At 41.6% G+C, this 18,589-nt stretch overlaps 1 long non-coding RNA gene across 1 annotated transcript in view; it reads right to left on the reverse strand.

Moving 5' to 3' along the window:
• Positions 1–16,217, reverse strand: part of LOC137220679 (uncharacterized) — a 29,084-nt gene extending 12,867 nt beyond the window's left edge. The window contains exon 1 of the long non-coding RNA XR_010941741.1: positions 15,979–16,217. This is a non-coding gene — a long non-coding RNA (uncharacterized lncRNA). The remainder of the gene's footprint in view (positions 1–15,978) is intronic.
• Positions 16,218–18,589: the final 2,372 nt, after the last annotated feature.

The following is an 18,589-nucleotide window of genomic DNA, read 5'->3' on the forward strand; positions in this document are numbered from 1 at the left end:
CATTGAGGGAAAGAGGGTAGGAATGAGGGGAAAGGAGTTTCCACCTGGCTCCAGGCTAAGGACAATTCCTGTCTAAAAGTACATGTGGTCAGAACTGAGTGTTGGAGAATAAAATTGTCAAGCTTGGCCAAAACGCAGGGCTAGAAAGCTCTGGATTATATCTTCATTCCAGGGGTCTTTCTAAATATAGCCCCCCATAATCCTGATAAGAAAACCAGAACATGAGTCCTTTACACTGATCTATCCCAGAGCAGGGCCTAAAAGTCAATCACAGTTTTGAAATTCCCACTGGAGAAGAGAGTAACCAAATTATCCTAGGGTCAACTGGGTGAAAAGGGAGGGAGAAGGAGGGACACGCAGTCCACTCGCTTGATTCTCCACAACGTGATGGCTTTGCCAAAGGGCCAAGTCTCTAGCAGGACAATAATTGGCCAGAAGGAGCAAGGGAAAGAGAGCTGGCCAAAAAATCTCTATCTTGGGCAGATAATCATGGGGAAAGGAGACTACAGAAAGCCAAACAGTTCAAAAAGATAAAGTCTCTGAGGTTCCGTGTAGGTTAACCGAAAAGTCCTAAAGGCTAAGATTTGGAAAACAACAAGCTCCTGTGCTCCTGAACGATGAGCTCAGAGAAATGACTCCTTTCTATGTGCCCTTTCTTGTTTCCACCAGGACTGGGACCACCATGGTTGCAGAGAGCAGCCGGGCCTGGAGAGTTCAAGGTTCCCAGAAGAGGTTAGAAGTCCGGGGCAGTCCAGCGTGCCACGGGTTAGAGGGTGCCCAGGTATCAGGCTAAACAAAATGGGACTGGGGTAAGTCCCAGGAATAATTCCCCTTAGTGAAAATGGATAGGAGAGGCATTTTAGGAAACTTAAGTTCCTAAATGATGATATCCGGAAATCTCCAGCTAGAAATGGGCAATTGAAAACCAGGTCCAAATAATTATCCATGCCCCTCCATACTGGGTCAGTCTCTGCATAAAAATATTAGAACAAAAAGCTTTTCAAGGAGCCTAGCAATATATCCATCTACAGCCCTACCTGGCAGAGAGGTCCAAATTCACATTTATATGAAAGTAGATATAGATTCTCATAGGCCTTATACCATTACAAGCATGGAGCTCTTTAAAAACTACCAAGTGAGATCATGTAAGAGGTGATTCATTATAAAAGAGTATGGGACACCATGCTTTTGTTATATATAAATGTAGTAGGCTAAAAATGTCCACCAAAGATATCAGGTCTGAATCCCTTGAACCTGTGAATGTTACCTTACATGCCAAAGACTTTGCAGATGTGATTAAGTTAAGATTGGTTCCTAAGATTGGAAGAGTGTCCTGGATTATCCAGGGGGGCCCTGACTGCAATCACATACATCCTTACAAGAGGGAGGCAGAGAGATACACGATACAGACAGAAAAGGAGAAGGCGACGTGACCATGGAGGCAGACATTGGCATGATGGGGCCACACACCAGGAGATGCTGGCAGCTACCAAAAGCTGGAAGAGGGAAGAAGGAGTTCTCCCCTAGAGCCTCCAGAGGGAGCATGGCCCTGCTGACACCTTGATTTCAGCCCAGTGAAATGGAGTTCCAACTTCTGGCCTCCAGAACTATGAGATAGTACATTTCTGCTATTTTAAGCCACCAAGTTTGTGGTCATTTATTACAGCAGCCTTAGGAAATTACTACAAGGAGCAAGGATAAACCACACTCACTGAAATGGGATTTGGTTCTATCTGCTTTTTCAAAGAAAGAGCCAACAGTTTAAGAGAAAGAAACATCGTTGGGTATTCAAAGCCATTGGACTAGGACACATCAGCCAATTTTGTTTGAACAATGAATAGGTGACTAAGTGACAGTGCAATACACTAATTTCTACACATGGAAAAATATGCTAGCACATAATTCAGTGAACCGTAAGGGCCAAAACAAAACTGCCAAAACAAAAACCTAGTGGAAAATGTTCAAAATGACTACTGAGTCTAGTTGCCATTGAGCTTGTCACTGAAGAGACCCCAAGAAAGCAGGGACGTGGGGCAGGAGTGATCACTAACACAAAGAAACTTATCCTTCTCTGTTCAGAAAAGTAAAGGGCCAAAGTTTAATGATCCCATTGCACTCTCCATTAAGTTGTAATAAATCAGCTTCTGTCCTATGGGAAATGTGTTTGCAATTTCTTAAAATGTACGTGTTGTCTTCAGAATCTAGAAGAGGGGGTAATTAGACAAAATTCATAACCCAGAATCGATTATATTATTTTCTAAATGTGACCCTGGAAACCTATATCTGTGTTGCAGCAGCAGGCAGAGACGAAGATGGATGGTCTACCCACAACAGCACAATGGCTAAAATGCAATTACTGGCTTTATGGAAAAGCAAAATGGCCAGGCGTCATAAACCTCAAAACCAGAACACTTTGCTTTTTAATGATTCTATATTATCTAAACAAGTGCTGGAATAAAAATCACTCAATTAGCCTTGTGCTCTACAAGGAAGAGATTAGTGCTTCAGAGAATTCAATGTATGTGCTTTGTTCATACATTCTTTGAAATGAACAATAATTTCTCTACGTTTGTAAGAAGATTTCATTTTAAAATTTGATGATTCACCTTCTCTGTGTATTTGTATGTTTAATTCTTCAGGATGTAAGATTTTCAGCACAAGTTTTTGTGGTTTAGCTTTTTCCCTTTTAGGCAGATGTAATATTATGGTGAAAAACAAGATGTTACATGTTTATCTTGGTAGGTTGATATGGTATGGTTTGAAAATCATGAACTTATTCCAGGATAAGAAAGTATTTTGAGCTGTAACATAACAAATGTTTTCCCCACAATTACTTTGCTAAAGGATGATATTAAGCATAATGGAGAACATCTAGTTTTCTTTCACAAGCTATATCCAGAGCCACTGATTAAAATGGTCATTTTTGACAGAAACAGACTCATAGGCATAGAGAAAAGACTTGTGGTTGCCAAGGGGAAGTGGGGGAGGGAGAAGGATGGACTGGGAGTTTGGGGTTGGTAGATGCAAACTATTACATTTAGAACAGATAAACAACAAGATTCTAATGTATAGCACAGGGAACTATACTGAATATTCTGTGATAAATCATAATGGAAAAGAATATAAAAAAGAATGTATATATGTGTACAACTGAGTCACTTTGCTGTACAGCAGAGATTGGTGCAACACTGTAAATCAACTATACTTCAATAAGAAAAATAATTATGATTAAATATGAAAACAGCTAGAGCGAAAAAAACAAAAAAATGGTCATTTTTGTTTATCCATCAAAACAAAAAAGGGTATAGGTTTTATGCGCAAATGATATGGTGTTCTTGCCTCCCCCAGCTGAGGGTGGTAGAGAGCTGGAAAGAATTTAGTCCTTTAAGGTAAAGGTATGAAAGAGGACTCAACCATCAGGTGCCTAAAGCACTCTCCCCGCTGGACCCTTAGCACGTTATGGGCTGGAACTGACTCTTGAAATTAGAAAAACTGATCTAGAAAGCTAAAAAGCAATTGAAGCCATCTGATTACATGAGCATGGCTGAACAGCTCTGAGCTCCTTTTACAATGAAAATTGTTTCCTCTGTTAATATCTCTTCTCACCAACTAGACTAAAGAGGACTAGTCAAAGCACATAATATGTGTTCAATAAATGTCCTTGTTAAGTAATTTCAGAAAAAATGTCTTCATCATCTTCACTGCCTCCAAAACCTGCCCCACCCTTTCTTTTACTTCCCAAAATGTTCTGGAGCTGCTGGGGAGGAATCTGAGCCATCATAAAATGGCTGAGAGTTTGACCAACGTCCTGTTTGACACAGGCCATAAAACTGCAGATTTTAGGAAAAGATTCACATTCCATTTGCATGTGAAGAAGGAGACAGGACCTGAAAAGAGGAAAGTCAGGGAGATAATAATTTTCTTCTTCTTCCCAAGTCACAAATTAAAATGTGCCTTCTGAACACACAAGCTAAACGGAATTGGAACGCCTTCAGGTGAACATCAATGGTACTGAATTTATTGATGATGCTCTAGTCTTTTTCAATATGAATTTTCTGCTTTACTGTTTTCTAATTTTATTTTTACAATAAATGCGTGATATTTTGGTGCTCAAAAAACCACACACACTAAAAGAGCCAGAGTTAGCATTTGCGTTTATATCCTTGCAGAGTTTCCTCTGCACATTCTCCTCTCCCCACATTACTGATGTTCCTCATGACTACTGAAGTGGAAGGGAAGACAGGGTATTTCAATGAAATTTATTCATAGAAGTTTAGAAATTTAGCCAAACATATCCTGCAAAAGCACCTCAACTTTGTACAGCAGCTCTCAGCTGCTCTGCTGCGGAGTCCTGCCACGGGGTCTTCCTTGCCCTGACCCTCTGGGGTGGGATATTTGGAGCTGCCCCAGTCCCAGGCCTCATTGTGTCTCCAGCCTGTGCTTGGCCCCAGGATGAAGTACTGCTGAATCCAGGCATGAGGCCACCTGACATTTTCCTCAGCCACCTCCTCTTGTCATCACTCAAGGAAATGTATTCCAGAACACCAGGGACTCTCCAACAAAGGGAAACAGTAAGCAGGTTACAGGGTGAAGTAAATGTCATTTTCTTCTAATGACCTCATTTCCATACATTAAATTACTGCAGCACATTAGGGTAAACACAGCAGCCAATTCCAGTGTCCCAGAAAATTGCCAGCCCCGTGAAACTAGTCCTTTGGCTACTATGAGAGGAAAAGAATCTCTAACATTTTCAAGGGCAAAAAGATAATCACAACAGCCTTAGCTACTATTTATTTAACATCTGCTGCATGTGGGGCTGTGTGCTAAACATTTTGTATCCACTTTCTATGTTAATTCATTATGGCCAAGAGGAAAGTAGTCAAGACCCTGAGTTCACATTCTGACTCTGCCACTTCTCAGCTGTGTAGCGGCAGGTGAGTTGCTTAACTTCCCTGTGCTTTAGGATCCAGGCCTGTAAAGTGACATAATGAGTAGTATAGAACAAAGCTTAGAATGGCGCCTGGGACATGCGGAATGTTCAAAATGATTTCAATTGTCATTACTACTATTTTCCCCCTTTTACAGATGAGGAAACTGAGGATTAAAAGATATGTCATTTGCCATAACTCACAGAGTTAATCCAGATCTTCTGACCTTAGAGGCCAAGGCACTGTCCTCAGTCATCAATGGTCAGCAGTGGATCAATGAGCAGCAACAGTGCGCCCAATTCCTAAATTATATTCTCTCTCCACACTCACACACCAAAGGCAGAGAGCGTGGGCTGCCGTGCTGAATTCCTACAGACTCGAAATATATCTTAGACGCTGCTTTGGGGAGACAGGAATTGTCACATCCGGGAATGCACTTGCATAAACGGCCTGATATACAGTCTGATGCCTCGTATACCACAAAAGGGGCTCTCCTCTGTCCCCTGAGTCAAAGCACTGGCCAGGCCGCTGGCACGGCATGCTTTGGAGAGGAAAGGGCTGTGTGTGTGGTGAGAAGGGCTGCTTTCCCGGTCCACTCGAGAAGGAGAACACACTCCTCTCTCACCATGCCTGGCTTGTGACATTGCCCAGGCTGTGCCTCCACACTGGAGCCTCCCCCTGCCTCCACGAGGACCGACAGTGGGTTCTAATGCCCCTCGTCCCAGACACCCCTCTGCAGGCCCTTTACAGCCCTGAGCCCCAAGGCAACACATCCCCCACAGACTACCACCTGCCATTGATGATATCTTTTCTTGACACTCGCCTCTTGGTTCGTCAAGTAGAAGGAATAATGAGAGGAAAAATAAAACCTTAAAATAATTGGATTCCAATCAGTCAAGACTTTGCCTGCCCTATGACCTCATAACTAGCTAGGGGCTTTAATTCCTGCTGACAAATGTGTTGTCTGTGGGGGAGGTTTGTTTTACAGGAAAACGTACTCTCAGTGTATCATCAACTATTTTGTGATTACCAGGCTAGCCCACCGTGGTGGACTGTTCTATTGTGTCAGTGTCTCCTCCCTATGAGATGGTTCTCCTTCCCTACACCACTGACACCAGGCTTGCTCACGTGACATTCTTTAGTCAGTGAGACGTGAGCACAGTGATACGTGGCACTTCCGAGCATAGACGTGTGGGGTTGTCGCATGCATCCACCATCACTTCTTTTCCCCCTGCTGCAAATACAGCAATGCCCAAGAGAGGGGTTGCTCCTTCAACGTGGACCCTGGAATAAGGGACAGATGGAACCCACAGGCCATGTACAACATACGTGAGAAATAAGCTTTTGCTATTGTAAGCCATTGAGACTGGGGAGTTGTTCGGTACTGCAGCATAACCTAGTGGATCTTGGCTACCATATCCACTAAAGCCTATTTAGACCATATTAATCTAAAATATTATATATTTGCAATGAAAAGTAGTGGAAACTAATGCTCGAAATGATCATCATCAAAAAATACATATTTTTTTAAAGAACTAGGGCTAGACGTAAGACATCTTAATATGACTGACATCATTCTTGCTAGTATTCAAAATGTAAGCTGAACCTGGGCAGGTTTTGATGCCTTTGGGCACATTAAGATCCCACACACAATGCAGTTTTCACTCTAATCCCTTTTTTCCTCCTCCAGAGTTCATGTGTGAACTAGAGAATTTATACTTCCTCTTTTCAGTGTCACTTTCAGAACTTCTGCTGACCTCACGATCTGTTCCCTTAGATGCACCCCAGACAAAGGCGATAGCAGAGCAAAAGCTAAATTCAAGTCTGCCACGTCACCCTGGAGAGAAATGGCTCAACGGTTAAAGGGCAGACATGTGGTTTACTCTGGCTATTTCCTCTAAACTTGACTTTGGATTTTTTATTCCTTAGTCATGTAAAGCTATAGACAGATCAGCTATCAGATCCCTGTACACACAGTTTAAGAATGGAAAAAGAAAGCTGAATGGCAAGCAAGAAAAGTTATATGCAGGAAGATGGTTTGGAAACATAGACATTTAGAAAATGAAATCACATAGACGCAAACACGACAAGTCAGTCAGATTCCTAGGATGCAAAAGTAAAAAAAAAATAAAAAGACTTGAAGGCTTATGCATATAAAGAGGGCATGTGGATGGTCGTAGTGGTAAAGCACCAGTGAAGTTGGAAACAGATGGCTCTGGGTGCAGCTTAAATACACACCCTCTCCTTACATACACACATATTTATATAAACACAACAGTACATGAAATTATGTATATAATTTTACATATTAAGCATAAATGGACAGACATATCCTGTAGGATTTACTCCTGCAACTCTGCTTTGGGTTTCCTTTTAAATTCATCTTTAGTGATAAAAGGATCCCTTCTTATTTCTTAGACACAGCGTTTGAATTTGCTTGGTGCTTTCTGACAATTGTGTTCCATCCTGTGCTCACTACAAAGTGCCCGGTTTTAAAACCAGCACAACGGGAATGAGTAACTGCCTGGGCAAATGGGCACGTCTGCTTGGCTTCACAGGATGAGGACAAGCGAGGGGTCCGCCCTGTAGAGACGCCCAGCCCTGCCCAGCTGCACGGACAGATGTCAGGACTCACCAGATGCTGCGTAAACATAGAAACATCCTCTGTGCTGTTGTCAGAATTGACTCGCACCAACCTCCCGAGTCTAGGGGAACTTACAACTGTAAAGGTTATAGTTCTGTTTCCTGCACTGTCCATGTCATTGGTCACAGCTCTCAGGTCACGAGCTGAAAGGGGCTTTATGGGACCTAAGTGAAGACTGAAACATGCATGTAAGTATAAAGCATATGAAGGCTATGGTTAATGAAATGATCTTTACAGACCCCTGAAAACTGGAAAACACGTAGTTATGGACGGGGGGCTGGCTAGCTCGAACTTGAAATTGGGCTGTGAGGGGCCAACAGATCCATGCGGCTGCTGTTTGTGGATGTGCTTTGCTACGGGGGCCAGAGATGAAGGAGGAAAATCCCATGAAAAGAGCCCCTCAGCCCCCGCAGTCCTGCATGTCTAACTGATCTCGAGAGAAAGAAGGCAATGCCAGGCGAGTGACACCCAGCTCGGCTCTGAGCACAGGAAGGGGGCGCCGGCTAAACTTGGGAGGACAGACGCGTCCTGGCCTGACAGCGGCTGCAGGTGCTCGACGGAGTGTCCATCTGTGGATGCCTGGGGGAGAGGTTGGCTCTGAAACAAATGGTGGCGGTCTCCAGAGGAGCCCCCAGATGTGCAGGTTGCATGGACAACGTGGGGAGGGAAGGGCCTGTGTGGATGTTAAGAGAAGAAGAACCAGTGAGTGGTCAGTGTGCTAATGTGATCTCATTGATAACTAAGGGCCAGAGTGACTTGGGGACATTCAGGTTAGCGCAGTGCTTCTCAAATACTCTGTAGTGAAGGATCAGTGTTTCCCACCAAATCCATTGTGGACCAATAATTTTATAAAATACAATAAAATGTCACAACAATGTCAAATTGCTATAAAATTTTCTGAACACCTCCTTTCATTTCCCATTCTTATCAGTTCACAGACTAGAGGTCCATGGACCACAATTTGAGGAATATAGGGCTAGAGTTTCTATCGCTTTACTTTGCATGGGTTTAGGGAATATCCCCAACCTGATACGGTGGCAGATCTGAGAGAGATTTACAGTCATCCTGGCCCAATCTCACCTTCTCTTTTCTGTTTTAGCTCTTGCTAAAGGGCTTTAGCATTAGGTCTTGCACAGGAGCCTTGCAATAGCTCTTGGAGTCGGCACTTTATAAATTGTCTATGAAGTTGAGCCAATCACCCAATAACTAAGCCTCCTAAATGACATTCATTTTGCTTTCCTGACGGAACCATTATAGCCTGGGAGAGTGAGGGCCACCGACTACAGTATTTAAACCACATTAGGTGCTTAAAGGCAGGACCTTGACGACAGCTAATACACGAGGAAGCCAGCTTTCAGTAAGATTTTCAAACATGCAAAGATTGTTCTGAGCCTTTAATTTAGAGGTTCCCTTTAAAATACCTGACAACAAAACCAAAAATAACAAGTGGGACTACATCTACTCAGCAAAGGAAACCATCAACAAAATGAAAAGGCAACCTATGGAATGGGAGAAAATATTTGCAAACCACATATCTGATAAAGGGTTAATATCCAAAATATACAAGGATCTCATACAACTTAGTAGCAAAAAAACCCCAAATAACCCAATTTTAAAATGGACAAATGACTTAAATAGACATTCTTTTCCAAAGAAGACTTACAAATAGGCAACAGGCACATGAAAAGGTGCTCATCAACGCTAATCATCAGGGAAATGCAAGTCAGAACCACAGTGAGATATCACCTTACACCTGTTAAGATGTCCATTATCAAAAAGACATGAAAGAACAAATGCTAGTTTGGGATGTGGAGAAAAGGGAACCCTTGCGCACTGTTGGTGGGAATGTAAATTAGTGCAGCCTTATAGAAAATAGTATGGAGGTTTCTCAAGAAATTAAAAGTAGAACTACCATATGATCCAGAAATCCCACTTCTGGGTATATATTCAAAGGAAACAAAATGATGATCTCAAAGAGAAATCTGTACTCCCATGTTTATTGCAGCATCACTCAAAATAGTCAAGGTATGGAAACAACCTAAATGTCAACCAGTGGATGAATGGATCGAGAAAATGTTGTAAAATGTGATACACACACACATACACGATGGAATATTATTCAGCCTTAAAAAAGAAGGAAATCTTGTCATTTGCAACAACATGGATGAAGCTAGAGGGCACCAGGCTGAGTGAAACAAGGCAGACAAAGACAAATACTGCATGGTATTACTTACATGTGGAATCTTTAAAAACAAAAGTCAAACTCATGAAAACAGAGATTAGAAAGTGGTTGCCATAGGGCTGGGGGTGAAGGAAATGATGAGAGTTTGCTAAAAGGGTATAAACTTTCAGTTATAAGATAAATAAGGTCTGAGGATCTAATGTATAACATGGTGATTATAGTTAACATTGTATTGTATAATTGAAATTTGCGAAGAGAGTAGAACTGAAAAGATAAAGGTAAATATGTGAAGTGATGAATGTATTCATTAACTGGATGAGGGGGAATCTTTTCATAATGTATACATAAATCAAATCATCAGGTTGTATATTTCAGATATCTTACAATTTTATTTGTCAATTATACCTCTATAAAGCTGAAAAACAAATGACAAAATAAAATAAAATAAGATAAAATAAAATACCAGAGCTCCTGAGATAGGCACTAGGTCCTGGGGCTCCTGAGGCGTAGGCAGGAGTACCTGGACATATCAGCCTCAGGATCACAGTTCTGCCCCAGATTCAGGACTGCCTTGGTACAACCTTGGCTGTCACACACACACACAGATGCTTTAACTCCCTCCCACATTTCTCTTAGTTCTTGCTGCTGAAAGTTTTGCGGTCACTGCCACCTTCTAGCTTCTGGAGCTGGGGACCCAGGATGTGAGGTCACCCCGGGGAGGCCAAGAGGAATTATTCTGTATGCTTAGTCAACATTACAGAAAGTCATAACTGAGGCCCACTCTCTGCTGCCTGCCAAGGTGGCCCCCATCCTGTCAAGTGGATTATACCTCTTTTGTGTGCAGTTTCTGGGCTCCCCAGCCTCCAACTTCTCATCTTCAGTTTTGCGTTGGAACTTTTCCCCACCGTGCCTTCTTAATTATTTCCTGCTTATAAAGGACTCTTAACTTTTCATTTATTCCTTCACCTCAAGGATTACCTTTGGCAGGTGTGTCGGGGGGTAGGTGGGAGGGACTCTTTAAAAGAATCATTTCATTATCTTATTTAGCCTTTTGGGGTAGAGGCCACCAGAGATGTTCCAGGCCAAGAGTACTTTTCTCTCAGCCAGGCTATATTAATCCCTCATTCCTTTGTCGAGCTTCCTAACCCAGTAGAGTGTCTAGTTGCTAGTCGGCAGTAACCTGGAGCATGTTCAGTCAGAAAGGCTAGCTGGCCCCATGTTGCCACTGCTCCATGAGCATCTCTTGCCGCGCAGCCCAGTTCACCAAGAGCCATCATTTCCCCCCACGCCACCCCATCTCCTTTCATCCAAGCATTGATATTTTCATCCATGTGCTTCAAGCACTTAATTTGGGAAAGGATTCACGAAGGTCCCACCTAAATCTATATTCCACAGAAGAACTGTCCTACAAGGAGTGTGGTAATAAAAGGACTCTAAGCATATCTGTTTGGCAAGCTCTCACTCCATATGTAACTCTTGGAGATTTGAAGAGCAAATCAGCACATTAAAGACTCTAAGTCTTGGAGTAAAGACATCTTTTTCACCCTTCTTTTAGGTACACCTATTGTGTTTATTTCATGAAAAACCACCACTACCATAACAGCAAGAGTTTCATGGTCACCAGGCTAGGGGGTCTTGTGCATCTCTTCAACAGACATTATCAAGTGCCTCGTATGTGACAAGCCCTAGAATAAGGAGTAGAGATATACCAGGAAATAGCACAAACACAGTCCTGTCTTTTCTTTCAGATGTCATGGTAATCCTAAGAAGTAAGTATTTGTTTCCTCATCACTAAGAAGGGATGATAAGGCTCGGAGACATTAAGCAACTTGCCTAATGGTCAAACGTAGGTCTCACTGACTCTGAAATGAGTATTATTAAAAAGTTGACACTATATTGCCTACACTATATTACTGTGAGCTCAGTGCTGAAATGATATCTGAGTTAGGAAATGTGAGGAATCATGCAAGTAATCTGATAGATTCTGCTCTCCACCTTCCAGACACAGCCTGCCTCTTCCCTGGGCTTCACATCTGCATTTATGCTGTCTTCTCTGGTATGCTCACCCCTCTTTGTTGTCACCCACCATAATGCTACTCACTCTGCAGGGGCAGCCTAAGACCCATCTGGCCAACAAGATCTCCCTCAGCATTGCAGTCTATGGGAAATTTTCCTCCCCCGAACGCAAGTAGCTCACCCAGTCTGCGCCCTCACTGGACGCTTAGCATAATATATTTTGCATGATTAGTGTACTCTCGAGTATAAGTCTCTTATTTCCCTACTTAGTAAGCCTTTAATTTTTTCCTTCAAGATTGACAATCTTTTCTTATAGCTCTCGGTTACCTCCTGCTAAGCCTTACAATATTCAATCCAGTGTTTCAACACCATCTGACTAAAAGGTTTCATAAATCTCTGCTCTAAACCCTTTAGCAACACGCTGTGACTTCCTTCTGCTTTCTTCTCTCCCTCAATTCCCACCATGGAGGATAGATGGCCCGTTGGTGAGACATGATTCCCTCTATATCATAACCAAACCCCAAGGGGACTGAAGTCACACAGTTTGCTATGAATACCCTTCGCTAATCGGTTACTTAACTCTAGGTCTGTGTAAGCTTATATTCTAGACTAGTTTGACAAAGCTCTCAAGGTCAACCCCTCCTCAACACTCTATATAAAAGAACCAAGTACAACTTGGATACACAGAAAGACTAGGACCTAAGGCCATAGTTTGTTCCAAAATGCCATCACTAAAGATAAACACATTCAATGGTGGCATTCAAGGTGAAAAAAATTGGTTACAAAATTCCTTTCTGGGGAATAAATTTTCCTGAAAGAAATAGAATATATATATAAACACACACACGCATACACACAAATATATATGCACATATATATGTATGTATGTGTTTTTATACAAAATAACAAAATGAAAATACACATCGAGTGAATTTCTTAGTTCACACGCACAGAAAGTTTGTTTAGAACTATAGTTCTTCCTGCTTTAAAATAACTGAGTTAAAGAGTGACTCTCAAATTTGGCAGGGCATACAAGCTATGACGAACCTTAAAACATTCACCCACTAAGTATCCTTATCACTACCTTGTCTAACGCTACAAATTCTTACAAGTCTAGAGCCAGGGCCACTTTTTAGGGCAGTATATGCAAAGGAGGCAGTAGCATGGCCACGAGCTGCTAGGCTGGTGGGGAAAGCCCAATGGGCATGGGATCACTGAAGGTGAAAAAAAAGCTGGCTAATTCTGGGTTGCAGTATTTCCATAGTCCAAGAAAGTAAAACACACAAAATTTCCGTATAATCATTGTTGTTTATTAAATTGCTATGTATCTTTTCCTGGTTGTGTATATCAGTCCATCAATAACATTAAGAAGGAGACAAACTAAATAGCCACCATGATGGTCTCATTCTCAGGGAACTGATGTTCTAAAATGGAGACAGCCCTGGAACACAGGCACGTACAGAAAGGACAGGAGTTGTGATCTGAGCACAGGGTTTGGGGTTGGCATCGGCACTCGGTCTTGGGGCTTAGGATTCTTATTAGTTACATGACTTTGAAACTGTCCAAGCCTCAGTGTTTTTTATGTGCCAAATACAGATGATCAAAACTTGGTTTTCAACACATGATTTTGTTTAAATCCTTCTAACAACTCAGTTCAGTAGATAAAAAATATAAAACACTATAAAAACATAAATATCAATAGTATTTGAATATCTATTCTAGAATAGGAATAGATTTTCTCCTATTATAGTTCTATCAAATCCATAGCTCTATAAAAAGAAATAGATTTTCCCTGATATTTCAGAACATATAGGTCAACTCAAGTCTGACAAGAGCAGCAACACTGGACAGCTGACAGCTGGAGTCACCCCAGAGGTGGGACACAGAGTGCCTCCCATCCCCCCACCAAGGGGCTGGCTCATAGATGAGGGCGGCAGAGGTCACTCAGGGTCTGCTCCCAGCAGGACCTGACATGGGGGGTCCTGAGGGAAGAAGGCTGGGGCATCTGTCATCATCATCCCTGCAGCTTCACACAGCATCAGGGACCAACATCCTGGGGAGGCTGCTGGGCCAGACTGAGCAAGGCTCAACTGTGTCCTGGAGACAGGATGAGGAGATGTGGTCTTCAGAAGCATGTCCACACCTACGAATTCTGATACAGAACAGAGGGGGCCACTGCTACTTGGGGGTGTTAGGGTAGGAAGAATGCCAAGAACAACTGGACCAAGTGACCCATAGTGTCCGTCCCATCTCTAAAATCTGTGGCTCTATTGTTCTCATTCCACACCCATCCAACCTCAGATCAAATGTAAGAACCACCTGATGGAAACATACAATAAAAATCCATTTTCCTTCCTCCTGGCCAGGAGCTGGAGTTGGAAATAAGTCACAGTCTGGGGATAAAAGGCGACACAGAAACCAAGAATAACAGACCTAACCAGCTAGAGGGAGCTGGAAAATGAAACAGCTCACTTTGGAATCTGAGGATAACGTGCAAGTTCTAGGGGAGCATTCTTGGATACAGGATGCAGGGAGGCCAGGGCAGGGCAGATGCAGAGCATGCTGGGAAGGGAAATGAGATGGTGGCTCAGGGCTGAGTCCAAATATTAAATACAGGGCTAAGAAAACTATATGTTTTGCATAGTTCCACAAAGGTGACAACACATTTTTCTTGCTAAACTAATATTCAGTAAAGCAGGTGCCAGAAACTCAAAACTTTCTAAGCTGTAGCAGCTGTAACTCCCCTTTAATCTAATAAAACTGTCTTCAATTACTAAACCAGAGTTTAGCCAGAATAGATGAAAGGTATTTAATCTTTTGCAGCAACCAGATTTACTCTGATTTTAGACCCTCTTTTTAATAGATTGCTATAGTTTTCAGAATTTTAGTGTGCAGTAGTTTGCTTATTTTTTAAAAACTAAATGGTACCCTAATTGCCTTGAAAAACCCGATGGAAGCATCACACTTATTCTCAGAGAAAAATTATGGAACATAAAAGGCTTCAGAAGAAAAGAATCTGGGCTAACATATCTTCAACTGGATTTTGATAAGGTTTCTTTTTGTGAGCTCAAATGCTTAAAGCACCTAAAAATTTCAAAATTTCTCCTTAAAATTCTTGTTTTTTTTTTTTAAGTTACAAACAGTAACCTTTTTCTCTAGGGTTACAATAGAGGTATGTAAGCTTTATCTATTTCCTGGTTGCATAGCCAAGTTATATCATCTCTTTAAGCCACAAATTCTGACAACTTGCTGTGAATATATCACCTATTTCGCATAGATGTAAGGATTAAAAGACTAGTACAATGCTAGACCCATGGATCTCGGTCCTGGCTGTACTTCAGAACCACCTGGGACTTAAAAAAGATAATGATGGCCAGGACCCATTCCAAAGACTCCCATTCAATTGGTGTATGGTGAGGTTGAGACACTGCTATTTTTTAAATCTTCCCAGAGCTTGAGAACAACTGGCTAGAGTAACCATGGAGTGGCCATAATTAATAAAATGATTAGTGTCTTTTTCCATCTATATTTGACTGAAAATGCATATCAATTAAACAAGTTACAATGCACAGGGTTTTTTTTTTAAACTGAAATATAAAATTTTATTATTTCCTGTGCCATCTACCTCAGTGCTTTTTTTGTGAAATAACAAGTTTTAATTTTTTCCTCCTTTTTCATTACCCCTGCCATTGGGTAAATCTTTTTCTATTCCTGCAGTGAGGGTACTGAGCCAGAGATGCTACCTTAGATCTTTCCATTCTTGGCAAAAAGCAGTCCAAAGGCTTCAGGGCCCCGAAGCAGGAACTCAGTGAAATCCTGATGGTCCCCCTGATACAAAGCGTTTTTATATTCAAAAACGAAAACCCCAAGATCTAGATGGTCAGGACAGAGCCTGGCTCTCCTGCTTCTTTAAGGACCCTAAGGAGAGAGCAGGAAGAAAGTGCACCTGGAAATAAAGATTCCTCCCCCCATTGCCCTTCACCAACACGCCCTCTTCTGAGGAACAGGAGATAGGAGAGAGAGGGGTGGGGAAGACCCAGCCCTGCTTTTGCTAAATTCCTGCAAAGAGACAGTTCTTTCTGGAACTTTGTCACTGTTGTTGATATCACTCTATAGTAAAAGATGACACTTTATACCATTCAGGTAGAACTTTCTAAATAAATTGAAAAACACTTAAACCCAAACACTCAATGAAGTTAAAATCTTACCTGGAGAGTTGCTCAGTCCTCTGTTTACTTTTAAGCTAATGATCAGAGCTCGAGCTGTGATACTAAACATTTGTTGTGGTGTAAAGTTCAAACCATCAGTAACCTGAAAATTAAAGCGTCCTGACATTGCTCCTTTAAAAGAAGAAATTACATTCTGGTCAATTTGGTTGTTTTGCAAAAGCCACCCACTTCCACGTTCTCTCCCACCTGATCCCCCTGCAAAGTGACCCCTATCAATTTGAGAGAATGTTAACAGTCACTGAGCTCACCAAATTAAATATTGCCAAAACACAAAGTTAAAAGAACATCGATAAAGGTCTAAAATGCATATTCCTGCCTCACCCCCTCCTGAGAGTAATAAAAGAAAGCAAAGATGTTACCTCCAAGAAATTTTTTTAAAAAGTTAAAACATGTTCATCACCTGCATTTTATTATTTTGGCATCAATTTATACCAATAAAAGTAATACATGCATGCAATGTACACACACACACACACACAGCCCTTAGCAATTTCTGAACTACTGATAACACTTGATAATAAGAAAAATGAAAACTAGAGGGAAGTAAATAACACTTAGCCCCTCCCCCCAAATAATTTCCCATTATTCATCTATTTCAAACTAGCTGTTTTCCGCTAAGAGGGGAAAGAGAAAAGTGGAGAAAGACTCAGCCCCATTTTTGTTAAATTCCTGCAAGACGAGAATTCTACTCCCACACTTCTGTCAAGGGATCAATTAGTGATATCAGAAAAGTTATAAATTAACTTATGTGCGAAACAGAAGTTGAGTCGGACCCCCTATTGATCCCGTTCCCGGGAGTGCTTTACCAATCTGACTCCCAAAGCACCAGGCAGGATCACCACGCAGACAGCCTGATGATCACAATCCCCTCACCCTTTGAAATTGTTCATCCAGCATAAATCTGCAGGCCCACAGGTCTCTGCATCCTGTAATGGGTAGAAATGTCCTCTTTGTTGCCCTCAGGGACATGTGGCAGGGAACAAAGGAGGCATGGTTCACTCTGCAATTACCTACTACTCCCGTAATAACATGATTTAATAAAGGGCTGCTTGATGGCTTAACGGTCTCTCAGGTCTCTGTTATCTAAGCAAACCCAGGGAGTTCTGATTCCTCACCAAAAAAAGGTTACAGCCTTTAAAATTTTTTTTCCAAAACACTCAAGAGTCATATTTTTAAAACAGCAAAAAAAAAAAACCCACAAAAAAAAACAGAGAAAGAGAATTCTGGGTCTGCCTAATTCAGGGCAGAGGCCCGCAACGAAATGTTATTTTTCTTTGTCTGCTCGTTTTGACTAGAAATAGCACTTTGAAAATTGTATTTAATTAAATGTGAAATTAGGGAGAGAATACTTTCGGCCATTAGGCACTTTGAACATTTCATGAATCTGGAAACAAAATAGAAATGGAATCGGAAGGAATTATATCAAAACAAATACTAAAATAGTGTACTGGGTATGCCCTAACTATCATACTAATTATGACCAAAGAGGGGGGAGGAGAGAAACATGAAAGCAGCTGTGACCTGTGGATTTTCTATTGTACAACCTCAGATCTTCCTGACTTGGCTGTACTTTCAGAAGGGCAACCTGAAATCACTTAGCTCCACCACTTCTCGGCTCTATCGACCTACTTAGGTTGTTATGTGGAATAATGAATTAGATTAATGGCAGAGCACTTTGCAAATATAAATGCTAAGAGAGACTAATTAAACCTAAGCCTTTGTTTGGGGCTGCTGATGGACAGATGTAGCAGGGAGAACCAGCTGGTTTCAGCAAGAGACTCATCCGCAGCTGGGCTCCAGCCACTTTGAAGGCTATTATTGCCTCCAAGTCCATTTACAAAATGTAATGATTCACTCTCAAAGAGCTTGACTATAATCCTCCTTCCTGCTTTTTAAGGAGAAATTATTTTCTCTACTTGCCAAAAGCAAATATTGACCTGGTAGTTTAACAAATAAATCAATCCAGAGAGCTAATTTATATTTTAATCCTTCACTGCAAAGAGTAACTTCAGTTCTTCAACCTACCCTAGCCTTCAATGGGTGGCAGCTAGTGGAGAAAGCCCAGCTTTACGGTCAGACCAACTTATATCTTTCTGAGCCTCAGTTTCTTCATCTCTAAAACAGGATCATCACTTCCGCTCACACAGAGAACTTCTGCAGGTTAAATGAAATGGATCATGTGATTGCACCCAATAAAAACATACATATGTGGAAAAGATCATTCAGTCTAGAAATAATGCTTTGGTACATATGTGGGTGGATTTAGGATCTTGTTGCAATAAAACTAATCCCCAACAGGTCCCCAGGCTACAGGTCTTGGTACCACTAGATGACAGCAGTCACACAGTAAATGATTTTCAGATTATCTGGGGATTCTTTGTCCTTAACTGCAAAGATAATCAGGAAATTACTGCATTTGAATTTAGAAGATTTTAATCTTTATTTTCTTTACTGTATTTTCAAAGAAGATAATTAAAAATGGCTGGAAAGATATGGCTTTTAGCTTTCCCGTCATGCGCCCCCAGCTCACGCTCCCCCCCATTTCCTCCTGCAGGCTGAGAATGGGTGGCTTCCTCTCTGCGACCACTGA

Source organism: Pseudorca crassidens, chromosome 3, assembly GCF_039906515.1.
Source record: "Pseudorca crassidens isolate mPseCra1 chromosome 3, mPseCra1.hap1, whole genome shotgun sequence".
NCBI lineage: Eukaryota > Metazoa > Chordata > Mammalia > Artiodactyla > Delphinidae > Pseudorca > Pseudorca crassidens.